The 12,696-nt window shown below is 43.7% G+C and overlaps 1 long non-coding RNA gene across 1 annotated transcript; it reads left to right on the top strand.

The window, feature by feature from the left end:
* Window positions 1-892: 892 nt before the first annotated feature.
* Window positions 893-8,028, top strand: LOC139186385 (uncharacterized). Its single transcript, XR_011569927.1, has 4 exons — window positions 893-1,271; window positions 1,680-1,787; window positions 6,177-6,255; window positions 7,155-8,028. It is a non-coding gene; the product is annotated as an uncharacterized lncRNA (long non-coding RNA).
* The last annotated feature ends 4,668 nt before the right edge of the window (window positions 8,029-12,696 follow it).

Here is a 12,696-nt window from a genome sequence, read left to right as displayed (position 1 = left end):
CTGGAGCCTCCTTTTACATGACTTGAAGTGGTAAAATTAGAATTGCTGAAAAGAAATTTAAATCCTTTAAAAAAAAAAAAAAAAAAGAAAGGAACCCGTCATTGTTTAAACATTTCTTCTGTGGTTTAGTATAAGTTTCCAAGATTTGTATCTGTAGATTGTGGAAAACGCCTTTCTCATGCTCAGAAATCTCCTCACCTCGTACCCTGTAGACCTATAAAGCATTTTCAACTAATTGGACAAAGAGAAAACAAAGACATAATAAAGAAAATGAGTTTGTGTTCATGGACTGGTGGAAGCAACTTTTTTCTTGGTACTCAGTGGAAAGAATCATCAGTGATACTAATACATTAGAGTAGTTTTGTTTAATGCAAACTGTACCACCTCAAGAGGGAAATAACATTTGGAGATGGATTTCCCATGGAACAAAATATCATTTAATGTTATATTAACAAGTCTCTTTTCCTAGAAAAGAGACTTGAATATGAAAAGCTATGAATATGTTCCCGGCTTGACCTTTTACTTGCTTTATGTTCCTGAAGTAATTTCTTTATTTCTCACTGTCTACCATTTTCAGCCTCATTGTTTACTTCTGTGGATAAGATCCAGAAAATTGGGTGTATCTCCTGATAGCTGGATAGAGATCTCCCTTTTACTCATTTCATGTTAAAGCTTTCCCTGAAAGTAGTTGTTCGTTTATTCAGTTACCTAATAAATACTTAAGTATGTTAGCATCAGCAAAGCCCCCAGCACTGAGGAATGTTTTCGAGGGAAGGAACTGTCCTTACCTTCCAAGGATTTACGATCTAAATTTTGCCCTGGGAAGACATATGAATCCAAAGTTACCAAGTCATGTAATTCAATCCCGCAAATATTTATTGAAAGTCCACCATGTGCTAGACATTGGGAATACAAAAATAAATAAGATGCAGTGGAAGTCCCAGTTCACTGGAGAAACAGACCAGGGCAAGCAGGCAGTTGTGCTTCAGGAGCTCAGATCTGCAACATAGAGATGTGCACATTGTGGAGACGAAGTGGAGAAACGTAGAAGAGGAATGTGGATTCATCTGCCTGGAGAGACCGGAAAAGTCTTCCTAGAAGGGGTCACCCTGTTCAAGATCAAGTCTGATCAGGAATTTGCCAGATAGACTTGGTGATGGATTGGTTACCGGGCAAAAGAAGTGGGGCAGGGAGGGAGCGTGGTCCATTGGGAGAAGGCGCGAGTAACTCCTCACGTGTGGAGCTTGGATGCAGGTGGATGGCACAGTATGGTGAGTCCCGGCAGGGTGGCCAGGGCAGCTTACGCCAGGCCAGGTGCTTCTCGCCAAAGGGATTGATTTTATCTCATAGTCTAGGTGATTGGAGCCACTGAAGAATGTAAGCAGAGGTGTTATATGATAAGATCATTAAAAGAGATGTCCCTGAGTGGACAGCCTGGACAGCCATTGCCTGTTGGAGTTCAAGTCACAGCCCCACAGCCTGCCGGCTGTGTGTCCTGACGGAAGTGACCCAAGCTTCTTGGGCCTAGGTTTCCTTGCCTGTAAAGATGAAGACAAAAGGTGTAAAGGGGATGCAGCAGTGAAGACAGGAAGTGCTTGGGGAGGGGTCCAGCATGCAGTCGGTGTTCCTTAGGTGCCTCCCACTGTCATCATCATGGTTTCTGTTGTCTGTCATTTTAGACTTTTATCACAAAGCAAGTGTCATTTGAGCTGGATCTCCCCCCAGAGAAGAAGAACCCGTCTTTTCTCTTCAGGCTTTTGATGAAACAGTCACCGCCAGGGCCAGGGGTGAGTCTAGCCCTCCTACAGCATCCACTGTGTTCTGTGAACCAGTGCTGTCAGCAGAGAAATGTGGTTCTCAAGTGGGGTTCCTGGAGGAACATCAGCTCCTGTTTGCCACGCTGAGTCTTCACCAAAACCAGAGTCGTAAAGGGTGGATCCAAGAAGAACCCTGTACAACTCACAGGCTCCTTCCTGTGGTCCCACTGCTGCTGCTGCTGCTGCTAAGTCGCTCCAGTCGTGTCCAACTCTGTGCGACCCCATAGACGGCAGCCCAACAGGCTCCCCCGTCCCTGGGATTCTCCAGGCAAGAACACGAGTGGGTTGTCATTTCCTTCTCCAGTGCATGAAAGTGAAAAGTGAAAATGAAGTCGCTCAGTCGTGTCGGACTCCTAGCGACCCCATGGACTGCAGCCTACCAGGCTCCTCCGTGAATGGGATTTTCCAGGCAAGAGTACTGGAGTGGGGTGCCATTGCCTTCTCTGGTGGTCCCACTAGCAAGTGCTTAATCTCAAAACTGTAGCTGGAACGCAGGGGTCCTTGGTGCCTGGATCAGCTTTCCCTGTCACTCCATGATAGCAGGATCTCAGAGGCCCTAGCCTCACAGGGCAGATTCTTAACCACTGGACCACCAGGGAAGCCCCACCTGTCTCTTTTAAAGAAAGGAAAAAACAAGCATCCTTCACCTAGAATCTTCAGATCCAGAGTCTCCCGCAAATCCTCCCAGTAGCCCCTCTGCAGACTTCCCTGTAGCACTGCTCTCAGGGGCTTTTCTCTCTCTTTGTCCTCAGCCACTCCTCATCTCTTCTGCTGCAGGCCTTCCCCCTGAGAGTTGTCCCTGGAGAGTTCCTCCAGCCCTGTCACAAAGCCCCAGCCCCAACCACGGGACGCAGGTCTGGACATCTATCTCCTCCCACGTTCCCTGTGTAAGGCAGGAGGGGAAGGGGTGAATTTACAGCCTAGAACCTCCCCTGGTTTTCACATGTCTCAACAGTGACACTGGCTTTTTCCTTCTCCTCCAGAAAGACTTTTGACAATAGCGCTCCCATGTATTAGCCGCAGACCTGGCCCTGGTTTTATTGTCGATCTGGGTTCTGTTTGTACTGGGGCAAATTCCATTCTCCATTTAGTCTGGAACAAACCAGAGATGGAGTGCACCCTGAGCATAATAAGAAGCCGCTCTCAGGAGGCAAGAGACCGAGTTCCAGGCCTCTGGCCAAACGAAATTCATTCTTTGCTACCACCACCTCCAGACTATGCCTCACTCATTAACTAGTTATTCTATTCAGCTTCAAAATGGTAAAAAAAAAAAAAAAAAAAGAAGAAGAAGGCAGAGTTGGAAGCCAAGCCCTAACTTGAGGCAGCTTTGTGATGACAGTCAAGCCCCCCCATGTTTGGCCAGAAATGATGCAGTCAGGGCCGTGCCCAAGAGCACTGCATTTTTTGGTAAGATGTAGAAATGATTGAATAATAGATCAACATCATTATCACAAAGCATATAAATAGATGTTTTGCTTGCTGTCTGACTTTGCATGCATTGAGAACTTGAACTACACTGCGTGGCTAATTCTGTCTGAGAGTGTGGACGGCCTTATTAGGAAAAGGTGGTGCTTTGTTGTGAAGGGCCGTTTCAAAGGAACACAGACATCTCCCTCCCTCCCTCCCTCCCTCCTGGGAGAACTGTGTTAAGTGAAAAGGACTTTCTGTAGTGAGTAGATTCTAACAATCCAGCGCAAGAGTAGAGAGTAGAGACACCACGTATTTTGTGGTCTCAGAACCAGGCCCTGGTTTGAAATAATTAATACGATCTATATGACATTTCCTTTTATCAGCCCAGGCTGATAATTCCAGCAGCCTTGGGTGTTCTTTACATTTTGTTGGCTTAATTTCAAAGCTGACCTCATCCTTTGAAGATGGTGCATTAAGCCTAGAGCAGTGTCTACAGCTACCTGTGAGAAAGATACTTTAACAAAGAAGACTTTTTTCTAGGATAGTCAAACCCAGTAAAAACAAACACACACACACACACACACACACACAATCCTATTTCTATCTCTCGAATACGCAAGGCTTACTTTAAAAAAAATCTATGTGAGTGTATTTCAGATTTTGAAACAATCACCCACCTAAAGAAAGTTAACAAGTAGAATACAAATAATTTGTTCCCCTTAGATTATTTGAGAGTAAGTTTCTAATCTGACGCCCTGTCCCCCATGAATAGAAACAAGGACATTTTCCTCCATAACCATTGTACAACCGTGCAACCAGGAAATTTACAGTAGTGTGCCACTGCTACCCAGTCCTCAGACCTATTGAAGTTTCACACTTATCCTAATTTTTTTTTTTTAATAGCAAAGAAGCCAGTTTGCAATCACATGTTACTTTCTGTCATCATGTCTCTTTGGTCTCCTTCCATCTGGAACATTCCCTAGGCTTTCCTTGAGTCTCATGACTTGACATCTTTGAAGATGACAGGCCAGGTAGTTTATAGAATGGCTCTCAGTCTGTTTTGCCTGATGTTCTCTCATGATGAAATTCGGGTTCTGTGTATTTGGCAAGAGCATCACCAAAGTGATGCTGTGTCTTTCTCAATGCCTCCGATCAGTGGTCGATTTCAGTTTGTCTTGTTACTGGAGACCCTCACTTTTATCCCTTGATGAGGTGATGTCTTTCAGGCCCTTTTTTTCTTCTTTGCAGTCAGTAAGTATTTTAAGGGGACTGACTTCGAAACTGAGGACATATTTTTATATTTAACAAAGAGTCAGTATTTTAACTCAGCTAACATTTGGAGACAAAATCTGATAGAAAAAAGGCAAAACAACTCTCCCAAAGTAGGGTCCCACTGGAGAGGACCCTGGAAGAAGGACACAGGGGTGTTTGCCAAGAAACTCCTGAAAGTGGTCAACTGTAAAATCCCTGGAGGTGAATAGCACAGAGGTTTTTGCAGAGGGATGGAATTGTTGGAAAACTTCCATGTCATTTTCTCATTTTTAGTTTCCACTTGGACTAGTGGTGCAAGACAAGGCACTTCGCTTTGATAGTGTAGTGTGACCTTTTGCTTAGATTTATCCGGTTCTTAATTCACAATGGCCTTCCAGGAGTCAGGAATTAGACTTGAAGCACATTCAGAGGATGCCTGAATTCACAGGGCCACAGAATTGATGAATTTTCTAGCCAAGAATAACACTATTGAGTTCTTTGTGGGACATATTTTTACTAGGAAACCGCTAGACATTGAATAAAATGGAGCAGCCTGGACATGGTAGCTAGTGGGACAATTTTAATGCCCTGTTCCATAGAGTATCCTAGATAAAAGTAATGCTAACATTATTTTCAATTCAAAAAATAAGGTGAATGGGTGTTGAGGGACTAGCACTTCAGCCCTACAGCCAATTCCTGAAGCCACATTTCCTGACACCCAGCCCTTGGGGAAGAGCATGCCCGCAGAAGTCAGAGACTGGAGACCCTCCCTCTCAACACCAGCGTGAGATGATATTATTAAGGAATGATTATTAATGTAACAGTATACACACACACACACACAAAGCTTAGGGTCAAAATCGTATCATACCTAGAATTTGCTTTAAAATACTTTTAACAATAATAACAAAAGAAGATGGAGAGGGCAAAAGATACAATAAGATTGGGGGAAATATTGATAATTATTGAGCCCAGTGGGTATAAGGGAGTTTGCTACATGTTTCTCTTTACCTCTGTGTATTTTTGAAATTCAATTTTAAAATTATCTTAAAGATACTGATACTTGGGACTGTATCACTGCAGACTAAATAGATTAGAATCCTGGTTGAGGGAGGAGGATAAACCCCCTAAGGGTCAAAGTTTTTCACCTGTCCCCTGCCCTCCCCCGCACCCCGCATGGTTCTAACATTGCTGCCATGGTTGAGAACCACTAGGTTATTAGGCAACACCTTTAATTCTATGCTGGTGGCTCAGTGGTAAAGAATCTGCCTGCAATGCAGGAGATGTGGGAGATGCGGGTTTGATCTCTGGGTCAGAAAGATCCCCTGGAAGAGAAAATGGCAACCCACTCCAGTATCCTGGAAAAATCCCATGTACAAAGGAGTCTGGCAGGCTACAGTCTATGGGGTTGCAAAGAGTCGGACAAAACTGAGTGACTCAGCACATTAATTCTACCAGAATGGTTAATCCCTGATGGCTAATGATGTTGAATATCTTTCCATGTATTTATTTTCCATCCGTGTATGCTCTTTGGTAAAATATCTCTTTGTATTTTTTGCCCATTTTCTAATTCAGTTTTTTGTTTGAAACTGCTAAGTTTTGAGAGTTCTCTCTGTATGTTCTAGATATGAGGCCTTTGTTGGATATGTGGTCTGCAAATATTTTTTCCACAGAGCTTGTTTTTTCTTCCTCTTGCAGTGTCTCAAAGAACAAAAGAATCTATTGTTAAAGTCTAGCTCATCCACTTTCTTATCTTTTGTGGATCATGCTTTGACTGGTAAGTCTGTGGACTCTTTGCCCCGCCCTAGATCCCAAAGATTTCTCCTATGTTTTTGAAAAGATTTTAAAATTCCCATGTTTAATAAAATTCAGTTTTATGCTTTACACTTAAGTCCATTATCTTTCTGGAGTCGATTTTTTTTTTTTTTTAAGCTCAAGACTTAGGTTGAGGTTCATCTTTTTTACTTCCGGATACCCCATGTTTCTAGCACGATTCGTCAAAAAGTTTATCTTTCCCCCATTGACCACCAGTTGTTGCATCTTTATAAAAAATCAACTGGAGAACTTCCCTGTCGGTCCAGTGGTGAAGACGCCGCCCTTCCAGTACAAGGATGCAGGAGGCTCGGATTTAATCCCTGGTTAGGGAACTAAGATCCCACATGCTGCGTGGCAGCATAAATTCTATTTATTTATTTATAAATAAATACAAACAAACACATACACACATATACATACATTACACAAAATAAATATATAAGCAATATTAAGAAAAAACCAGCTGGGCATATTTCTGTGAGCCTATCTCTGGGCTCTCTGCTCTATTCCACTGATCTATGTGTTTATACTGACACCACTGCCTTGATTACTGACCCTACACAGTAAGTCTTGAAACCACATATACTGATTCCTTTTACTTTATTCTTCTTTTTCAAAATTATTTTTAGCTATTCTATTCTCTTTGCCTTTCCATATAAATTTTAGAATAATCTTGTTTATATCTACAAAAAAGTCTTTCTGGGCTTTTGATCGGAAAAAAGCAAGGCTTTTTGGCACTCTGCAACGTCCTTTGGTTCCAGGACCTGCTGAGGATGGAATCTTGGCCCCATGACCCAGTTCCCATTTCGCCGTTGGTTGTTGTTGTTGTTATTTGAAAATGTCCTTTTCTCTGTTCTAAAGCTTCCTGCCTCCCAGACACTTGTCAACATCAGGAGTGACACCGCCGTGCAGCTGGGAAGCCCATGAAGCTGATGACTCAGGATGATGGAAATAAACACACTTTGTAGCGGCCGGTGTCCCCAGTCACAGGCGGCGCTCACCCCCCGACCCGCGCCCACTACCCCGCCTTCACCCTGTCCTATGCCTTCTTCCTTTTGTGCTTCTCCAGGATCCTTTCCTATCCTCTCGTGCAGCCTGATGTATCCGTCACTCTGGCTTCTGTCTGTATTAATGAATATCAGCTGTCTGGGAGAAGCTTTCCAACAGTTGTCTTGTTCAAAAAGAACCAGAGGAGGCATACAAAGAACAGAATATACAGACAGATCTGGGGACCCTGACCCGGAGACAGGATCTGGGGTCACTGAAGCATCACCTGGGAGGCTTCCAGCTTGGCCGTCCTTCCTGTCCAAGGGGAGGTTGGTAGGAACGTTATCTCCCATCCCTCTTCTGGATGCTCTTCTCAGATCCAGAGAACACAGGGAGCCCCTCCCAGCTCCAACAGGCAACGTGAGCCTCCACGAGCCCCCGCAGGCAGATGGCTGCAGAGAGGCCGTGCAGTGGGGGTTGTGTGTTCTGTCTCCAGCACAACATTTGGGTTGATTCTGGGAAAAGATCTAAACAAGTCTCCCAAAGAACAAAGACTTGCAGCTGCAGTGTCTTACCTACTGAGAGGCACACCAGCTGGATCTTGCCTCTGAGCCTGTGTGACTGCTTCCCACTTGCGTTTCTCGGGCTTGGGAGCTCTGGTGGGGAGTGCGTTGGGCTGTGAGGTCAGAGGAACCCATCTATGGTGCCCTTCCATATGGCCACGTGACCTTGGGCCAATCACTTTTGTCTTTGGGAGTAAAATAAATGGGGTACCTATTCTACAATTGTTTATTAAATGGTATGAAAGAATTATTTAAAATTTTGGGGGATGTGATCATGGCATCATGAAAATAATGTTCTCTGGGAGCTGATTTAGAATACTCTAATACAAAAGAAACAGGAAGGGAGTAAAGACAAATGAAACAGGATTGGCAAAGTGTTGATAATTGTTGAAGGAGGGGTCTGGGTTTGAGGTGGCTATTACAGTCTACTTTCTGCTTTTGTGTTTGAAATTTTCTATAATCAAAAATTAAGAGTCATAGCATTTCACATTCTAGTAGCACCAACAAGATGGTGGCTAGAAATACCCTTTGGAAATGGAGTCTTGCTATGGAAGAGCTTATCTCCACACTGCTTTTCTCTAACAGGATAACTGGGTGAGGGCACTCCTCTCTCACTGGTTGAACTTGGCTGTAAGAACTGCTACACGTCTAGGCTGTGAACCAATAAAGAAACCCACGCTCACCACCCCCGCCACCAGCTCTCCAAGTGGAAGGAAGGTCAGCAGCCTCTTAAAGGGCAGAAGTTGGACTTTGTGGTCCTTCTCAGGCTGGTTCCCGTGGCCTCTCTCTGTCATGTGTGGTGGTTGTCCACCACAGGTTCATGCCTGCCTGTCACTTCCTCTTGGATCTTGTGCCTCCTGGCCTTGGGGGAGACTTTCCAGTTTCCTCCTCTCCTGTGTTCTGCTTGCTCTGGTCCTCAGATTCAAGAGAGGTTGAGGAGACTGACAAGGAAGATACTCGGATGCAGAGAGTTGAGTCAGGTCAATGGCAGGGGTCAAGGCCAGGTCACCTGCGTGGGGCAGTGGTCCCCAGACTGCCATCTGGCAATGAGCAGGTTGGCCTGTGTCACTGGTCCTGAGCTCTGGACCTGCTGGGTGCTATTTCAACAAAGATGACAGAGGTGAATCCTCTGTTCCAAGGAACTTGTGTCTGGTAATGGAGAAAGTTAGAAAAACAGATGGTTACAGAACAAATTACATTCCAGGCATAGACATTTGGAGACAGAATAAACAGGGTTTTAGACAAGATGCTCCAATGTGGCATCTGGGTGTTTGGATGGTGGGCAGGGGTGGGAGTAGCTGTGTAGCGACCAGGGCAGCTTACCAGAAACATTGACTCCTGAACTCATTGTTGAAAGGTCAGCAAGTGGTGGGAAGAAGGAATTACATCAAACATGCGTCACAGCTCAGATATGAGGGGCGCCTCGACAGAGAGACACAGTTCCTCCTCCCACCTTTCTGCAGCCCTCCTTGTTGAAGAGTTCTGCAACCAAACCCCAGATCCCCACTTCTGACAACAAGAGCCCTAACTCATGTGCTTCATACATGAGACTTATAACAAGAGGTTGTTAGCAAGTGACTGGTGGTTGCAGAACCACAAAAGGGCTCAGGTAGGTTTCCAGAAAGAACCAGTGATTTTTTTTTTCATGCTGGTCAGGACAGAACTAGGTGGCCCTTGGACCATACCATCCATCCAGGCTGAAGGCTATTTTTAGACATTGTAGGCTCTTTGTGTTACTCTCTTGCACTAACAGGAAACCCTGTTTGTGTTCTGGATCCAAGTTAGTGCCCGTCACTCCTATTTCCTGTGTTTATTTTGGATGATGGAGACTTGTTATAATTATCTTTCTTTTAGTGTAGAGTCTATTAACTTATCCACATTAGTAATGTTTGTTCATTATTGATAAGCTTGGTAAAAGACAAATAGAACAGAATTATTAAAAATATCAGCAGTTAATACCAAAGGATAGTCCTTCTCTAAAGAGCCACAAGCATTTTGAACTTGCTTGTGGTCAAGCTTGGAGACACAGCATGCTCTCATGTAGATATCTCTACTTCCTGTTCCCGAGAGGTCTATCCTTGGACTTCCTTTCTTTCTATCTATGCCCAACCAGAGTGGGCTCTAGATGAGACCTCTAGATGAGACCTCTTCCACCTTCGTCTCTGGCAGTGTCTCCCAGTGCTAGGTCCTTAGCTTTCCCCTTGCTCCTGAGTTCCATACCTGTCTGTCCAACCCATGTTGGACATCACTCAAATGTTCCATGGGTGCCCTAAATGTGTATGTACCACCTCAAACTTGCTCCATCTCTTATGCTGTCCAGTACCAGCTACTCGGTCCCAGTGGTAGAACCCTGGGAATCATGCTAGGCCGCTCCCAGCTGCAGCTGACTCCCCTCTCCACCACCTTCCATTTCTTCTGCTGTCCACACACTTCAGAAAGGGGCAACTTCCCCCCAGGCCATTGGTATCTCTTATATCCACTTTCTGCCACTCTTCTCTCATCTCTTGATCCAGCATGGCCACTGCTTCCAAGCAATTCCTTAAAAACAATCTCTGTCACCCCTCTGCTTTAAATAAACCCATTGGCTTTCCACTGCTTCAGGACACAGCCAAATTCTTGACCCAGGTGCAAGGGCTTTCACACTCAGGCCCCAGTCCATCTTTCTGTCCTTACCTTGACCTCTTGTCCATGAGACGAACAGCTCTGCTCTTCCTGACCCTCTATTCCTTTATTGATTCCTCTCCCCAAGTCCTCTTAGTTTTCCTCTCAGTTTTATCATTATAAGAAAAAATTACATTAGACAATTCCCAGGGCTCCTGCCTATTTCATCCTTTCATGTGTTCTTAAGTTCAACAGATATTTCCTGAGCATCTCCTGGGTGGCCGGCATAGTTCTAGGCAGCAGGGATACAGCAGATACCAGGAATGAAAACCCCTGCCCTGTGGAGCTCAGGGCAAAGACAAAAAACAAGCAGAAAGAGCAGCAAGCAATGGACTGTGATGAGCTCTGTGTAGATAGATGAAGCAAAGGAGACAGAGAGAGAATGAAGGAGATGAGGAGACATGGTTATTTCTCCCCCTTTCATGGTGCAGGGACAGGTGGGATTTTCCTGTCTGTATTAGTTTCCTGGGTTAAGGGAGAAGAGGAACAAGAAACAGCTGGTGGAGCATTGGCACGGGGCTCTGGTGAGGCTCTGTGTGTTTTGCCTCCTTCAGATTGGCCGCCATCTGTTACACCATCAGCCCCTTTGGGAGGCAGTTAGGAAAGAGGGTTTGTGGTGGTCAGAAGCTGATTTATTATTTTTTTTACATGTGTCCACGCCATGTGACACATAGGATCTCAGCTCTGAGACCAGGGATCAAACCCACACCCCAAGCAGTGGAAGCCTGGAACTCCCAGAGAAATCCCAGAAGTTGACTTTTTAATCGCGTCAATTTGTACTCCAAACAGGGGTAAAATGTCTTACGTAACCATGGCTAATTGAGAGCAATAATTTATTGAGCCTAGCGCTGTGTTGTATATATATGATCTTTTTTAATCTTCACAACAGACTTACAAGATAGGTCTTATTATTCCCAGTAATAGACGAGAAAAAACCCCTGAGGCTCAGGTAAGAGTCCATGCTATCACTCCCAACAATGAATGCACAAGCATCAAGGAATCGCCATGACTGTTAGTATACAGACGGGCTACACGTGGAGAGTGAGTCTTCAAAGGAAGCACTTACAGTTCTAAGCATCTGTTGACTTTATATTCTTAAAATGAAATTGAGATGTTTCTACAACACTTATTTCCAGCTTAAAACAGTTCAAAGAAGTGTTTATAAGAACCCTGCTTTTTTTCTGGATTCTTATTTAATTGGTGACTTTCCCACTTTTTTGAAGTATTTGTTTGCTTAAAGATTTTAAAGTTTTTTTAAAAATTTCTAATGTAAACATGGTTAAACAAAGTGTAAGACTCTGAAGAACTGTTAACACTAATGAAATAGGAGAGGCGCTCTAAGACAGAGCCCCAAAACAGCAGAGGACACTGAAGAATGAGAAGAAGCATCAGGAATAGGCAAGAAAAAATGGGGTAGGACTCATCACAAACACGTTCCAGGCGTAAACATCCTAGGCAATGTATCTAGATTGAATTATGGTACAAGACAGTTATAGGTGGGGATGAAGCTTGTATATCATGCATTATCATGTGTAGGTATGAAATGATTTAATATCCTCTAAAAAAAATCACCCGCCAGGAAAAGCCCTGGTGTGGGGAATATGGGTTTTAAATGTGAGTCCGCAGCATGAAACCTTAAGAACAGAGATGAACAAGTTGCAAACATTACCTCGAAGTCGTTGTGATGGGACGGTTTTACCCAAGCCTGCTTGGGGAACACCCACAAGAGGGCTTTATACACCAAGAAACAAAAGCTACAACAATCATAATATAGCCAATATTTTATTAATATTGTAATCCTCAATGGAGTCTAGCCTTTAAAAAGGGAATCCCTATGTTGTACACCTGTAACTTATACAATATTGTATATCAACTATACACAATAAAAGAAAACAAAAATGAGAAATCATGCTCAAGTTCCCAGCACTGGCTTCACATCAAAGACATCATTATGGTCCTTGGATTTATTCTCTTTTTTTCTTTGTCAGTTTTTATGTTGTATTGGAGTATAGTTGATTTACAATGTTGTGTTAGTTTCAGAGGTACAGCGAAGTGATTCAGTTATATATATATATATTTTTCAGATTCTTTTCCCATATAGGTTATTATAGGTTATTGTGTAGTGTTCTCTCTGCTGTACAATAGGTCCTTTTTGTTTATCTATTTAATATATAGTTGTATATGTATGTTAA

The sequence above is a fragment of the Bos indicus genome, chromosome 13 (assembly GCF_029378745.1).
Source record: "Bos indicus isolate NIAB-ARS_2022 breed Sahiwal x Tharparkar chromosome 13, NIAB-ARS_B.indTharparkar_mat_pri_1.0, whole genome shotgun sequence".
NCBI lineage: Eukaryota > Metazoa > Chordata > Mammalia > Artiodactyla > Bovidae > Bos > Bos indicus.
The sequence above is the reverse complement of the archived record's forward strand: the minus strand, read 5'-3'. Positions and strand labels throughout refer to the sequence as shown.